This window comes from Tenrec ecaudatus (assembly GCF_050624435.1).
Source record: "Tenrec ecaudatus isolate mTenEca1 chromosome 2 unlocalized genomic scaffold, mTenEca1.hap1 SUPER_2_unloc_2, whole genome shotgun sequence".
Taxonomy (NCBI): domain Eukaryota; kingdom Metazoa; phylum Chordata; class Mammalia; order Afrosoricida; family Tenrecidae; genus Tenrec; species Tenrec ecaudatus.
Window position 1 is genome coordinate 1,905,102 of NW_027457578.1, and position 15,967 is coordinate 1,921,068.

Sequence of the window (15,967 nt, forward strand, 5' to 3'; positions counted from 1 at the left end):
GATGGCCGCTTGTTTATCTTCAAGCCTTTAAGACCCCAGTCACTATCTCTTTTGATAGTCGGGCACCATCAGCTTTCTTCACCACATTTACTTGTTCACCCACTTTGGCTCCAGCAGTTGTGTCGGGAGAGTGAGCATCATAGAGTTCCAATTTAATTAAAGAAAGTAATCATGCATTGAGGGAGTGTTTGAGTAGAGGCCCAAGGTCCTTCCGCCACCTTAATACTTAATCTATAAATATAGACACATAGATCTATTTCCCCATCCTCCTATATAAATATTTGCATGTACATGTCTTTGTCTAGACCTCCATAAATGCCCTTTGACTCCTAGCTCTTTCCTCCATCTCCCTTGACTTTCCTACTGCCCTACTACCATGCTTCGTCGCCACCTGGGCTAGAGTATACCTCTTCTCTAAGCAACCTTACCCTTGATCATTCCCCACCAGACCTGCCACTCCCCCTTCTCTACCATTTGGGGTCCCATGTTTTTCCCTTGTCCCTGTGTTTGTTAACACCACTTCCTTACCCCCCTAACCCCCCCACCACAAGTCCCCCCGGAACTGTCGGTCCTGTTGTTTTTCCTCCAGATAGTTCATCCAGCCTGTCCTATTCAGACAGACCTGTGGAGACACTAACATGCACGAAAACAAGACAGAGGAAAACAAAGCAACAGTATACAACCAGACAACAAAAACAAACCACAGACAAAAAACAGAACAAAACAGTTCACAAGAGAAAAGCTTGTAGTTAGTTCAGGGATTGTTTGCTGGCCCTTAGGAGCGTTTTCCAGTCCAGTCTGTTGGGGCATCACGCCCTGGCCCCAAAGTCCACTTTCAGCATTCCCTGGGGACCTTGCTACTCCATTCCCTTGCTGTTCTGCTGCACTCCCCCATTGATTTGCCACGGTGTGGTCGGATCAGGTCAGGTGCAATTCCCACACTGTGTCTCCGGTACAGTCCCCTGTATCGCCCTTAGCCAATGAGGGGCATCATTTCTCATAGTGGGGCCAGCCATGTTGTTCTCTCTATGGACTGGCTGCTCTACTCAGGAACATCATCCTCATGGCCTGGTGGGCCAGGTTGTGCTCCACTCTCTCCTCCTGCCCCTTCATCTGCTCCCGTGTGCTCTGATCAGATATGTTCGTCTCCCGGAGCTGCAGAGTCAATGTCATCCTTTGGAGCAAATTATTTTGGGGGGAGGGGCAGGAATCCACTAAATTTATGGTGCTGAGGCCAGCCTCCCAGACCTCTCCACTGGTTCCCTACTCCACGCCGGGATATTGCATTCACACCTTGTGGCACTGGGTTGAAGTCTGGTCCCACTTTCCCTGTGGAGATATAAACAATACCCTCCCCTTGGGTGGATTAATGCCCATGCCCCTGCTCCCCTTTTCTTCCTTATATTCATCCTTTTGTTTTCCTCTCCCCCCTTCCTCCACCATTGTCTACAATGTACATCCCTGGTTTTGGTCTGGTCCCTTCCATACTACACAGTCTTCACCCCTAAAATGTTTGTATACAATAGTTTTTTCCCCTATGCCATTTTGCTTTTTTTAAAAAAATTTAATTCTCACCTCAGCGGGCTCATGTTGTACTTGTGCTTTTGTGCCTGACTTACCTTGCTTAGCATGATTTCCTCCAGTTCTTCCCATGCCACTATATGCCTCATACGTTCATTACTGCTTTTTAGTGATGCGTAGTACTCAATTGTAAGTATATACCACAGTTTTTTAATCCAATCATCAGTTGATGGAAATTTGGGTTGCTTCCAACTCCTTGCAATTGTGAACTGTGCTGCAATGAACATTGGAGCACAGATGTCTGGTCTTGGTTTGTTTCTTGCCTCTTCTGGGTATATGCCCAGTAGGGGGATTGCTGGGTCATATGGTAACTCTATTTCCATCTGTTTTAGGTATCGCCACATTGATTTCCATAGTGGCTGTACATACTTACAGTCCCACCAGCAGTGGATGAGAGTTACTGTCTCCCCACAGCCCCTCCAACACTTGTTGCTTTCTGATTTTTTGAATTGGGCTACCTTTGAGGGTGTCAGGTGGTACCTCATTGTTGTTTTAATTTGCATTTCTCTTATGGCTAAAGATCGGGAACATTTTCTCATATGTTTGTTGGCCATTCAGATTTCTGTCCCTGTAAAATTTCGGTTCAAGTCCTTTGCCCACCTTTCAAGTGGGCTATTGGTTTTTTTCTTTTTGGAATCTAGCAGAATATTATAAATTTTAGTAATAAGGCCTTTGTCTGATGTGTCATTGCTAAAGATGTTTTCCCAGTCTGTGGACTCTCTTATTACTCTCTTGGTGAATTCTTTGGATGTACACAAGTGTTTTATCTTCAGTATATCCCATTTGTCAATTTGTGCCTCCTCTGTGTTTGTGTCCTTCCCTATTTCTGATAGCCTGTGTAATCCCTGCGCCAAAGTTCTCAAGTTGGTCCCAAATCCCTCATTGATGGCCCTAATAGTTTGGGGTTTAACTTCAAGGTCTGTGATCCACCTTGAGTTTATTCTTGTGCATGGAGTGAGATAAGGGTCTTGCTTCATTTTTCTGCATGTTGATATCCATTTTTTTCAGCACCACTTGTTAAAGAGGGCATCTGCTTCCCATTTGATCTTTTTGGGGCCCTTGTCAAAGATCAGCTGTGTGTATGCTGATGCTTTTATTTCTGGATTTTCAGTTCTCTTCCATTGGTCTGAGTATCTGTCATTGTACCAATACCATGCAGTTTTGAGAACTGTGGCTGCATAGTATGTGCCAAAGTCAGGTAAAGCAAGCCCTCAATGGTGTCCTTGTTCTTGAGGAGTTCTCTGCTACTTCTGGGCTTCTTCCCTCTCCATATGAAGTTGGTAATGAGTTTTTCCATTTCTTTGAAGAAAGATGATGGTAATTGTATCGGGATAGCATTAAACTTATATAGTGCTTTTGGCAGAACTGACTTCTTAACTATATTAAGTCTCCCAATCCAAGAGCATGGAATATTCTTCCATTTGTTGAGGTCACTCTTAGTTTCTTGTAATAGTGTCCATAGTTTTCCCTATATAGATCTTTTTTTTTTTGTCAGTCAGGTGTATCCCTAGATATTTCAATTTGTGTTTGGCTATTGTGAAGGGTACCACCTTCTTGATCTCTTCTTCTGGTCTTATCTGATGTGTATAACAGTCCGATGGACTTCTGTTTGTTGATCTTGTATCCTGCCACTCTGCCAAACTCCTCTATTGCTTCTAGTACTCCCCTTGTGGAACTTTTGGGAATTTCCATATATAAAATCATATCATCTGCAAATAACGATAGTTTCACCTCTTCCTTTCCCAGACGAATACCTTTGATGTCACTTCTTTGCCTTATGCTGTTAGCTAAAACCTCCAGCACAATATTAAATAGGAGTGGAGACAAGGCATCCTTGTCTGGTCCCCTTTTTCAGTGGGATTTTGTTAGTCTTTTCTCCATTGACTATGACTTTGGCTGTTGGTTTTTCATATATAGCTTGTATTGTCTTGAGGAACTTTCCTTCCATTCCTATCTTCGCTAGTGTCTTAAACAGGAATTGGTGTTGGATGTTGTCGAATGCTTTTTCTGCGTCTATTGATATAATCATGTGATTCTTATACTTTTTCATGTCAATGTGACGAATAATACTAATGGTCTTTCGTATGTTGAACCATCCCTGCATCCCTGGTATGAATCCCACTTGGTCATGGTGAATTATTTGTTTTATATACTTTTGTATTCTTTTGGCTAGTATTTTGTTAAGGAATTTTGCAACAATGTTCATTAGGGATATCGGTCTGTAGTTCTCGATTCTTGTGGGATTCTTGCCCGGTTTGGGTATCAGAGTTATACTAGCTTCATAGAAGGAGTTTGGGAGTTTGCCGTCTTTTTCTATGTTCTGGAAAAGTTTGTGTAGGATTGGTATTAGTTCTTCCCTGAATGCTTGATATAATTCTCCAGTGTATCCATCTGTTCCAGGGGATTTTTTTGTTGGTAATCCCTTGATAACCTTTTCTATTTCTTCTATTGCGATGGGTCTGTTGAGATTCTTGATGTCCACCGAGGATAGTCTAGGGAGGGATTGTTTTTCCAGGAATTTGTCCATGTCTTCCAAATTGTTGAATTCATTGGAGTACAATCCTTCATAGTATTGTGTAACTATCCTTTTGATTTCATTAGGGTCTGTTGTAATGACCCCTCTTTCATCCCTTATTCTTGCTATTGAGATTTGTTCCCTCCTTTCTTTGGTTAGGTTTGCCAATGGTCTATCGATCCTGTTTATCCTTTCAAAGAACCAACTTTTAGCAATATTAATTTTTTCCATAGTTTTTTTTATTTTCCCTCTCCTGAATCTCAGCCCTGATTTTTATAATTTCTTTTCTTTTGCTATTAGTAGGGTTGTCCTGCTGACTCAGCTCTAGTTTTTGTAAATTTCGCATCAGTGTATCTGTCATGAGTCTCTCTTCTTTTCTTAGGTGTGCTTGTATTGCTATGAACCTCCCTCTGATGACTGCCTTTGCTGTGTCCCATAAGTTTTGGTATGTCGTGTGCTCATTTTCGTTGGTTTCTAGAAATTTCCTGATTTCGTCTCTGATCTGCACCAGTATGCTCTCCTTTTGCAGTAGAGTGTTATTCATCCTCCAATTATTTGCTCTTATTTTCTTTGTCTTCCTTTTGCTGATTTCCAGTCTTATGGCACGGTGGTCAGAGAGAGAGGTCTGTATTATTTCAATGTGCTTAAATTTATGTAGATTTGCCTTATGCCCCAGCATGTGGTCTATCTTCGAATAGACTTGAAAAGAATGTGAAATTTTTTTTATTTGAATGAAAAGCTCTGTAAATATCTATTAGGTCAAATTGTCTAATTGTGGAGTTTAGTTCTCTAGTCTCCTTGTTGAGTTTCTTTCCCTGTGATCTATCTTTCTCAGTGAGTGGTGAGTTGAAGTCGCCCAGTATAATTGTTGAGTCTGTGATTTCTTTCTTAATCTTTTGGAATGTTTGGTTGACGTATTGAGCTGGTCTCTCGTTCGGGGAATATATGTTTACAATGCTTAGTGGTTCATTGTCTATCATTCCCTTGAGCATTATATAGTGTCCCTCCTTATCTCTTTTTATGGTTTGCACTTTGAGGTCAATTTTATCCGAGATAAGGATTGCAACCCCTGCTTTTTTTGTATTGCTGTTTGCTTGGTATGTCCTTCTCCAGCCTTTGATTCTCAGCCTATTTTTGTCTGTAGCCTTGAAATGTGTCTCCTGTAGGCAGCAAATTGATGGGTTGTGTTTTCTAAGCCATTATGCTAGTCCCAGTCTTTTAATGCCTGAGTTCAGGCCATTGATATTCAGGGTTATTATCTCAATGTGCGGACTCTGTGATGCCATTTTATACCTTTTGTGTTGGGAGTTTTCCTACTTTCCTTTCTCATTAGTGTGTGTGTATCATTCTTGACTTCTTTCCATCTTTAAGCCATTGCTATCTTGGGGTCTGTTTTCTCTTTGTTGTGCTCTGGGTGAGGTTGTTCTATGTGTTGGTCTCTTATTTGTGCTTGGTGAGTGTTGTTCTTCTGCCCATACCGAGTCGGCGAGGATCTTTTGTAAGGCTGCGTTTGTTGTAACGTATTTTTTGAGTTTTTCCTTGTCTGGGAAGACTTTTACTTCTCCATAGATCTTGATCGATAATTTGGCTGGGTAGAATATTCTTGGATTTGCGTTGTTTTCTTTCAATTTTTGGAATATGTTACTCCACTCTCTCCTTTTTTTCATAGTTTCTGCTGATAGGTCTGAACATATCCTTATGTGGGAACCTTTATATGTGATTGCTTGCTTTTCCCTAGCTGCTCTCATGATTTTCTCCTTTTCCCCAAAGTTGGATGGTTTAACTATTATGTGCCTTGGTGATTTCTTCTTGGGGTCCCATCGTGCTGGTGTTCTTTCAGCCTCCTGGATGGTTGCTTGGTTTTCATTCATTAGGCTGGGGAAGTTTTCCTCCAAGAATTCTCTCGCTATTGTTTCAGATGACTTCTTTGTTGTGTCTTCCTCCGGTAGGCCAATTATTCTAATGTTGTTCCGCTTCATAGCATCAGACATAGCTCTTAGGTTTTCTTCGGCTTCTCTGATGCTCTTATTAGATTTTTGTTCACGTTTATTACAGTCTGCTTGGCTGTCCTCCACAACACTGATGCGGTTCGCTGATTCCTCCAATCGATTCTCAAGGAACACGATTCTGCTATTGTTTTTCGTTATCTGCTCCTTAAGCTCCTGTATTTCCCTTTGTTGTATGTCTTTTATCTCCTCTATCCGTTCATCCTTTTTCTGTATTATTTCCTTCATATCCTGCATGGCTCCAAGCAGCATTCTGAGAGTGTCTTTGTATGGCATCCCAATGTCTGCTTCTTCTATGTAGGTTGCTATGTTCAGGACATCTTCTGCGTTGGTCTTTTGTTTCTCCTGTTTTTTCATTGAGGTCGTTGTGGGTGATGGCTGTTTGCGTTGAGTTGTTTTTGAGGGACCAGGTGCCATTTTCTAGTCTCTCTCTGGAAGACTTATAGGAATGCTTCTTCGATTTGCCTACAGCTGATTTTGCTATGGGATTAACCTACAGCTGTTTTTGCTACGGGATTAACCTACCACTTTATCTTCCTGTGGCTTCCCTATCAGGGGAGTGCCCCAGATGTCAGGTCGAGTGCCTGCCCCAGTGATGCAGAGGCTGGGCTGAAGTTCCCGCTATTGGTTTGAATATTGATAAGTGTTGCATGAGCTGCCTTATGTCCCCAGGTACACAGGCAGGAACTACCTGGTGAGAAGTCTGAGGAGTATCCCGTGGAGAGCAAGCAGGACTTACCCTAGCCTTGGGATATCTATGCAGGGTGGAGCACACCTAGCTGGGTGTGACCCAGGCGGAAATGCCCTAGGGCAATGGGAGTGCCCCGTAAGTCCGCAATGGAGTGTGAGAGAGCAGGGCAGGAACAAGGGGGGGGGAGAAAAATCAAAAAGTGATACTAGACTGTGCAAGGGTACAGGGAAGCGAGATAAGCAAAAGAAACTATGTAGCTGAGTCCCATTCCCTGCCCGTGGATCTTAAAGGGCTTACTCCCTGCCCCAAGCCCCAGCGGTAGTCTGCAGCTGAGCCCCAAGAAGGGTCGCAAGAAAACTGCTGAGCAGCCCCCAGAGAAGTGGGGGGACAGAAAGCAGAGATGTTAACAGACACCACAGTGTAGCTGAAGCTTAATCCCTGCCTATGGAGCTGTGGGGGTTTGGGTTTAGTCCCTGCTCAGACCACGCGGCGCAGCTGCGGCTGTGCCTTGAAAAAGCCCCTGCACAGCCCTCCAAGGCTGTGTGGGAATATAGAGCAGACAAGCAAACATAAGCATCAATGTAATTGAACCCCGATCCCTGCCAGTGGAGCCGCAAGCGTCCTGTCCCTGCCCTGAGGCAGGTAGCGGAAAACTGTGGCTGTGCTGAGACCAAGCCCTGCTACAGGCTCCAAATGGTCCCAGCTTGGGCAGATCCGGCAGCTTGACTAGGGTCGAGGCCCAGCCGGCTTCCACTGAGGTAAGCCAAAAGCCCCCAGCCCCTCAAACCCCGTGGATCTGTGCCTATTTATCTTTATGATGCACCTCCTGCGATCCAGTGGTGTTGAATTTCACTCTGAGCAACTCTCCTGGACTGGATTCTGTGGAGTCCCTCTGGTGTGTGTCACTCCGTCGCCATCTTCCCGGAAGTCGTGTAAATATTTTTATAGCAATAAAACTAGAATAAGAATATTGTAGCAATGAGTATATTGACTTGGCTTGAAAACAGATTCTTCCTGAAAATTCACCTATTTTGATAACAAATTAAAGTGTGAAGGGTTCCTCTTCAAAGTCAACCATTCAAAACCTAGGTCAACACTCAACTTAAGCATTGAACTCCCAAGGCTATACAGTAATCCAGGGTCATAATTGCCTTTCGGGAACACCTGGAATCCATTAATCCTCTGAGACTAGGAAATACCTGCTTCTATTACAGAAATGTCAATGAAGGGGACCTGATGAAGAGAAGAATGGACTTTATTAGCATAGCGTGGGCCCTGTCTTTACAACAAATACTTCTGTTTGGATCCTAATCTTCAGCTCCGTGGCTCAGGGTGGTCTCTCTTAGGGCAAGAAGTTCAGGCCAACACTGACATACCTAAGTGATCACTCCTCTTCAGTTTCAGGTTGCAGATTGGCCACACATAACAAAATACAGTCCAGTCTAGGGAGCCAGAAACGTGGGACTGCTGTCTTGCACACTTAAGCATCACAAGGATTTGAACTTCTGGATGGCTGTGAACCAAATCCATTCACCTGACTCCAAATTTCCTAGTGTCTCTGCTTGCTATTTAGAGAGTGCATTGATTTTTCTTCCAGGAGCTGTACTACAAAATGGTGAGTACTACAGAAGCCTAGGTTATTTTCATTATACAGAGTAAGGTCAGATAAGAATCACTGAAACCCGAGGTTAGATTCAAAGGCAAAAGTGTGATGGGTGGGGGACAAGGGATGGAGCTGTATGATGCAGTCTATTGCTATCAAATGCATATGTGGTTCCAAACACTGGATAACAGTGATGATAAACTTCCTGAGTAAGTCTAGATATACAGGTCGACCAAAGGACATGCTTTCTTAGCACATTTAAAGTCACCATTGCTTCTTCACTATAGTTTTCTTTTCTCCATCAGTCAGTGAAATATTTTCTTTAGATTTTTTAGAGATGGTAGATTTGGCTCTTACACTGTTGCACATATCTTCTCATGGCCTCATCAAAAGAATGAGTCTGAATGAAATGTGTCCATTTGGTCAATAAGCCAGAATTCCTATTCTTTATATTTATGTATGGTGATTGTAAGCCCTGTAAAAACATTCCTTACTGGTAATGCCCCTTTGTACAACAGAATGAAATCCTGCCTAGGCTTGCAGTGTCTTTACCTTGCCTTACATAATTAACACCATTATTGGACTATTATTAAAAACACAGCCACTGAAGGTGATTTTATTTTTCTTGACTGTTTTCAAAAATTAAACAATTGTGTCTCTTTCTTCAGAGGATCCCATTCATAACATGTCCCATGTATTGAGGATGATACCTCATCATCTTTGATTTTTAATAGCATTTGTCCTGCACTTATTCCTAGAGACCAAAATAAAAAAATACAAACTCACTGCCAAAAAAGTGATTCCAAAACAGAGTAGCTTTAAAATTGTGGGCAGAACTGCCCTGGAGGTTTCTTGCACTGTAACTATGTATGGGCATAGAAACTTTGACTTCCTCCAGTGAAATGACTGATACTTTCAAAGGACTGACCCAGCAGTTAGCTCACTGTACTACCATTGCTCCATTGTCCATGATAGGTTTGTTTATTCTTCTTGCTGTCTGTGGTATACTCAACATTCTGCACCAATATCATAAAATTCACATGAATTAATTTACATTTTTTCTGATTGATTGCCCATTTGAAAACATGCATATGGGGTGATGAAAATATCATGGATTGAGCCAAGCTCACCTTAGTCCTAAAATGGCACCTTTGCTTTCTGCACTTTAAGTAGGCCCTTGGCAGAAGATTGCCCAATTTAATAGGTGCTTTGAGTTCTTGATAGCTGGTTCCAAGGATAATGATGATGGATTCAGTAATATATAAATCTTGATTTCAAATCATGCTCAAACTCTGCTGGGGTTGCTGATTAATTCAATTGTGTGTGTTGTTATAGTGATGCTCAATGTTATAATCTTTGATCTTCATTAGTTATTTCTTCAGATTCTCCTCACTTTCAACCAGAAAGATCAGTTTCTACTTCACAGATTTTTAAAATTATTTTCTCCTATCCATATGTTTAATGTTTCAGATGATTTTTTCCCAAAAATATATTAAATATATACTGTACATTTCATGATTTTAAAATTTGAAGCATCCCATTTTTCTGTTTGAATAGCTTCCTTTTTTCCCTACTGCAACAATTACCATAAAGACAAGAAGACAGGGGAATATTGTTATGGTACTCTCTTAATCCAATCTTTTACTGGAACCATTTGATATCACCCATAATATCAGAAGTTCTAATTCCAGAAGTTATTTTCCATTTACTTGAGTGCCAAGCAGTTCTGTTGATCGAGTATTGCAGCTCTATTTTGTATTAGTTTCAGCAGAATTTTGCATGTGTATCATAAAATATTGTTTGAAAAATTTCACATCTATTTAAATATCTCCTTTTTTTGAATGCACAACAATATGGATAACCAGCAGTCTATGGACAAACACTTGTTTCCCAAATTTGAGAGCATAGACCATTTCAAGATTTGCATGTGTTTGATTAAACATATTCATTGGTATTCAGGCAATTACTCAAGACATGTTTATCTGGAATACTTCAGAGCACATTTGAATTATATATTGAAGTCTTTCAGTTGTTAATCATATGCTATTTCATGAAGTGGTTAATGGGAAGCAAAAAAAAAACCCCAAAAAACTGGCAAACCCATAAGATACCAGTCTTGAAGTATTTATTAATTGTTAATATTTCAACATTCACTTATTTTATATAAATATATGTATATAGATATATATAAATAGAGAGAGATATCACTGTGGAAGGTGTTTCACCTCCTCTCCATAAATATACCCCCACCCATCTCTCATATACCCACATACCACAGAGAGAGATGGAGAGAAACAGAAAGAGAGAGATGTTATGGAATATGTTGTTTATAGTGGAGAATTGCTGAAATATTATAAACTCTTAAAGTTAGGTTGTAGCCTGGATTTGAGAAGTCCATGTGAGCAGTGATAAGCTTATTATTTTAAAAACTTGAGACTTTACACAGTGAGTATGAAAAAATGGAATTAAAGGTAATGTAAGGTTTTCATTAAAATATTGAAGGTTCTTCATATTGATAAGTCTATGGGATGAGATGAAACTTTTGGAGAAGTGAATATATATGGCTAGAATAATGGGTAAACCCTACGGTAGACATTATAGAACCCATAACCATGTGTCAAATCACAATATAAAGAAAATTTCTCAGGATTAGATGCCTCATTTTTCTGTTCACACATATTTGACTGCTTATTCCTCAAATGAAGGAGATCCTGTGGGTTACTTTAGGATTCAGTGACTGTTGAGAATGTGGCTGTGGATTTTACCCCAGAAGAATGAGCATTGCTGGATGATTCTCAGAAGCAACTCTACAGAGATGTGATGGTGGAGACCTTCACAAACTTAGCTATAGTTGCTAAGAAAAGCTTCATTATTCCAAATAAATTCCTTATTTACCAAATATACCCAGTTGTTGTCCAGTCAATAGGAAAAGGGATAGGAGGAATACCTTGTTAAATATGACAATTCAGTTAATTTTCTCTCTGGGACAATTATATTGTAGGTTTCCCATGATCACAAATTTTTACATATTACAGTCTACACAACAAGTATTTCAATTACTACCAGTATTACCCCCTGGTGAACAGGTATCTGTGGAACTTTAAAACTCAGCAAATTAGCAGTAATGAAGATTTTTCCCACTTCCGGAATATAAACTGACAAATGTGAATCATAATGGAGTGTTATCTAATATAGTGCCAGAAGAAGAGTCTTGATGATTAAAAGATATTTAAAGCCTCTTCTTTCTCCCGCTACGCTGGATTGATATCAAACTGCTGATGTTGCAGTCCGCGGCGCAATGTGTACCATCTATGTCACAGGGCCGTACTGTGTTAACTAAACATTTCAGGGAAATAGTTATTTTGAAAATAATTCATGCCTGCAAATAATTCAGAGATCTTGATAATCAAAGTATTTAATCAGTGTCAGGAAAATGTTCACTAGGCTTTCTTTTTGTCTGTTATGGGTGCAATGTTGGTAAGACCTATTTCGTTCTCTCAGAGTAGTAAGAGAAATGCCGCGGGAGAGTGCAGAACAGTCATCCAGGCCCACTGTGTCCAGAAAGCATTGCACACATTCCACTGTTATGGAAGAAACTGCATTTGATACATTTGTTAGAAAAAGTCTCATTTAACTAAGAAGACAATTCTGCATGCCTGCCCTTGATTATGTGTTACTTGTAGGCATAATAAACCTATGTTCATGAAGGATTAAAGAAAACGAAAATCCATCAAATTATTAATGTTATATCGGTCTTGTGTCTACTTCCTTTTAAATTTGATTTTCGTATTACAAGTTATGGTACATGTGATACTGCTCCTTTTAATCTTAAGGTTGAATTTACTTGCCAATTGCTTTTGGAGCATTGCCAACACATTGAAAGAACCAACGTGACAAAGCATTTCTGGTTCCACAGTTACCTGTTGCCTTTGTTTAATGCTTTTCTTTGTTTTCATGCTGTGAACGTCACCTCATTTCTGCTTCTCAAATATACATGATTAGGAGAGGGATGATGGCGGACCAGGTGAGCCACACACTCTGAGGGCTCTTTTGAAAAAGGTGGGTTTGTTTTCCAGGTAGCCGAGTGGAAAGAGTAGGTGAGTGAAAGATCCCCCTGGTAGAGAACTGTACCCCCAACCCATGCATTTGTTCTGAGCCAGGGCCTCGGTTAGTCAGCATTCCATTCTTGGGACATCTCAAGTCATCAGGGCTCCTCCACAGTGGCAGAGACCAGCTGTAGCCTCACTCCACCCCCAGAACTGGACTCCACACCTAGAATCGCTTGGCTGCTCTGCCAAGACACGCAGCTGTGGTGGGACCCCCTATAGCAGTTGCCTACTCATGGGACCCCACTAGGAGAGAAGTTTGCCTTTCCCACAGTTTCCCTCTCTCCATGTGGCAGTGATTTGCCCTTGAGCTGGGGTCCCTCCCTCCATTCACCCAAGGCCCTTAATTCACCTGCATTCTTCCAATGGCTGCCTGGACAACCTCCGCAGTGGATGATTCACCCCCATTGCTGCCTTAAACCTCTCCACCAGCACCCCATTTGCCCATCCATCAACTTAACTGTCTCTCCACTCCCTGCTTGGGAAGCACTTCCCGCAGGTATGAGCTCATGGCTGGAGGCAATCTCACTTCTGCTTACTGCATTGCCTTTCCAGGGGAGCTACTTCAGGCTGGCTCCCAGCACTGCAGAGCCTTGTGCCTCTGTCCTGGAGCGCTAAGCCTGCCTCACCTCAGTGCATTCCTCCCAGTACAGTGGGCTGCCACCATAGCCCGGACCCTGTGCCAGAGCCAGCCCTTTCTGCCATGGTGCACCATGGGGTATCCAGTACCAAACCCTGGGAGTGCTAAACCTGCCCACCAAGGCGTGTTCCTCTGAGCCCGGACCCTACACTGTTCATAGTGCTGGCCAAAGTTCCTGCCTATTAGGAAGGGTAGCTACATGACTTTGTGTTCCCAGCAGAGCCGACTTTGTCCACCCCTGTGCACTGTGGGGTTCGCAGTGCCAGCAGCTGGGAACTCTGAGCCTGCCTGCTGCGGCGCTCTCCTCCCAGTGTGGAAGGTGGGCACCATTGCCCTCTGTGTCCTGTTGGAGCCACTGCTGCCCTTTCAGGCTAGCCCCACATTGCTGTGGAGCCTGTGCTGTTCACAGTGCCTGCAGCTCAAAAGACCACTGTTCCCTCCTCCTAGGGAGACTAGGACACGGCTTTGGGATCCCCACAAGAGCCATCTCTCCAATCTCAGCATTGGGGTGCCCTGTGCGGTCGCCAGTGCCAGCTTTTAAGCCTGCCCCCCCCCCCCAGCCCTTGTAGCCAGCATAGGAGGCAGGTGTTCCAGCTGGAATCTCCCTCAGCACCCTGTGTGACCCCAGCCCTTTCATGCCTTCATAGGAGGAGGGTACTGCGGCCAGCATCTCTCTCAGAAGGGGCAGAGTAGGAATGAGGACCCAAAGCAGTAAGTCACATCTTCAATGGAAAGACACCTGCTGAAGACTGAATAGAGACTCTGGATTCTAATGTAGGCCTGCACTTCCCACAGGTAACAGGGCCTCAGCATTTGGAGAATGACCGTGGAAACTGTTTTAAATGCCCTTTACCCAAGTGACGCTGGTACATCTGAAATGTCAGCATCCCCAAATTCAGTATCTCCATTTATGCTCTGGACACAGCACTCTAATTGCTGCTTACCCAAACTCACAGATTGAGCTTTATGGAAAATTGTTCATATTATTGACAATTAAGAAGTAGCAACTCAAAACAAGCGTTTTAAAGCTAATTTCCAACAGTGGTTCCCTTTTCATTTCTCTTTTTCATATCCTAGGTCTCAAAAATGGTCTAGAGTTAGAGTTGGTCTCCCTAACTCGTTTTCTGCTTGGTTATAACCACTGTATTATATCACAACTAACCAAATTTAAATCAAATTCACCTGGACTTCTCTGAGCCAGATGCTGTTGAGGGGAATAAGTAACTGCTTTGACAGAAAGAGCCATAGATTTTATCAATTTCCAGATACTTAAACACAGTCATATTTGTGTGTGTCATTTAGACATTGCAGGCTTGATTCTTTTTTCACATATAGGCTGGAATGGCATCACTTGATACTGGTCTTTTCAACAAAGTGCCATCTTATGCCATCTGCTGCTGGGGGTTGTCTGACCACCTTAAATCCCAGACTATGTGTATCTGCCGATTAGTCTAGGTCACCTTCATCTCTAAATGTGATGATCATGATTGTCTCAGATAAGTTCATGACAGAGATCATGAAATCTGAAGTGTAAATCTAATGACAGTATCCCTCTGAATTGAATGTTTTTATTACGCATGCTAAAAATACTCTTTTTTTCCTAATTACATTTAATTTATTTATTTTAGTCATTTTATTGGGGGCTAATACAACTCTTATAGCAACCCATACATCTATCCATTGTTTCAATCACATTGTACATATGTTGCCATCATCATTCTCAAGACATTTGCTTTCTGCTTGAGCCCTTGGTATCAGCTCCTCATTTTGTTCCCCTCCCTCTCTGCTACCCCCTCCCTCATGAACCCTTAATAATTTGTAAATTATAATTATTTAGTCATATCTTACACTGTCTGATATCTCCCTATGTTAGGGTTGTTAGTCACCAGGGAGGAGGTTACATGTAGATCCTTGTAATCCTTTCCATCCCACCTTCCCTCCACCCTCCCAGTATCACCTCTCAACACTGGTCCTGAAGGGATTAACTGTCCTGGATTCCCTGTATTTGTAATTCCTATCTGTACCAGTGTATATCCTCTGGTCTAGCCAGATTTGTAAGGTAGAATTGGAATCATGATAGTGGGGGTAGGGGAGTAGGGGAAGGAAGCTTTTAGGATCTAGAGGAAAGTTGTATGTTTCATCGTTACTACACTGCACCCTGACTGGCTCATCTCCTCCCTGTGACCCTTCCATAAGGGGATGTTCAATTGCCTACAGATAGGTTTTGGGTTTCCACTCCGCTCTCCCCCTCATTCATAATAATATGATTTTTTTGTTCCGATGATGCCTGATAACTGATCCCTTCGACACCTAGTGATAACACAGGCTTGTGTGCTTCTTGTATGTGGGCTTTGTTGCTTTTGAGCTAGATGGCAGCTTGTTTAATTTCAAGCCTTTAAGAGCCTAGATTCTGTGTCTTGTGATAAATGGACACCATCATCTTTCTTCACCACTTTTGCTTATGCACCCATTTGTCTTCAGTGATCATACTGGGAAGGTAAGCACCCAGTGGTATGATTTTTTTGTTCTTTGATATGTGATACCTGATCCCTTTGGCACTTCATGATCATACAGGCTGAGGTGCTTCTTACATGTGGGCTTTGTTGCTTCTGATCTTGATGGCTGATTGTTTACCTCCAAGTCTTTAAGACCCTGGATGCTATATGTTTTTATAGCCGTGCTCCATCAGCTTTCTTCACCACATTTTTTTATTCACCTGCTTTGTCTTCAGTGATCATATCAAGAAGGTGAACATCACGGAATGCCAGTTTAACAGAACATAGTATTCTTGCAGTGAGGAAGTACTTGAGTGTAGGCCCCAATGT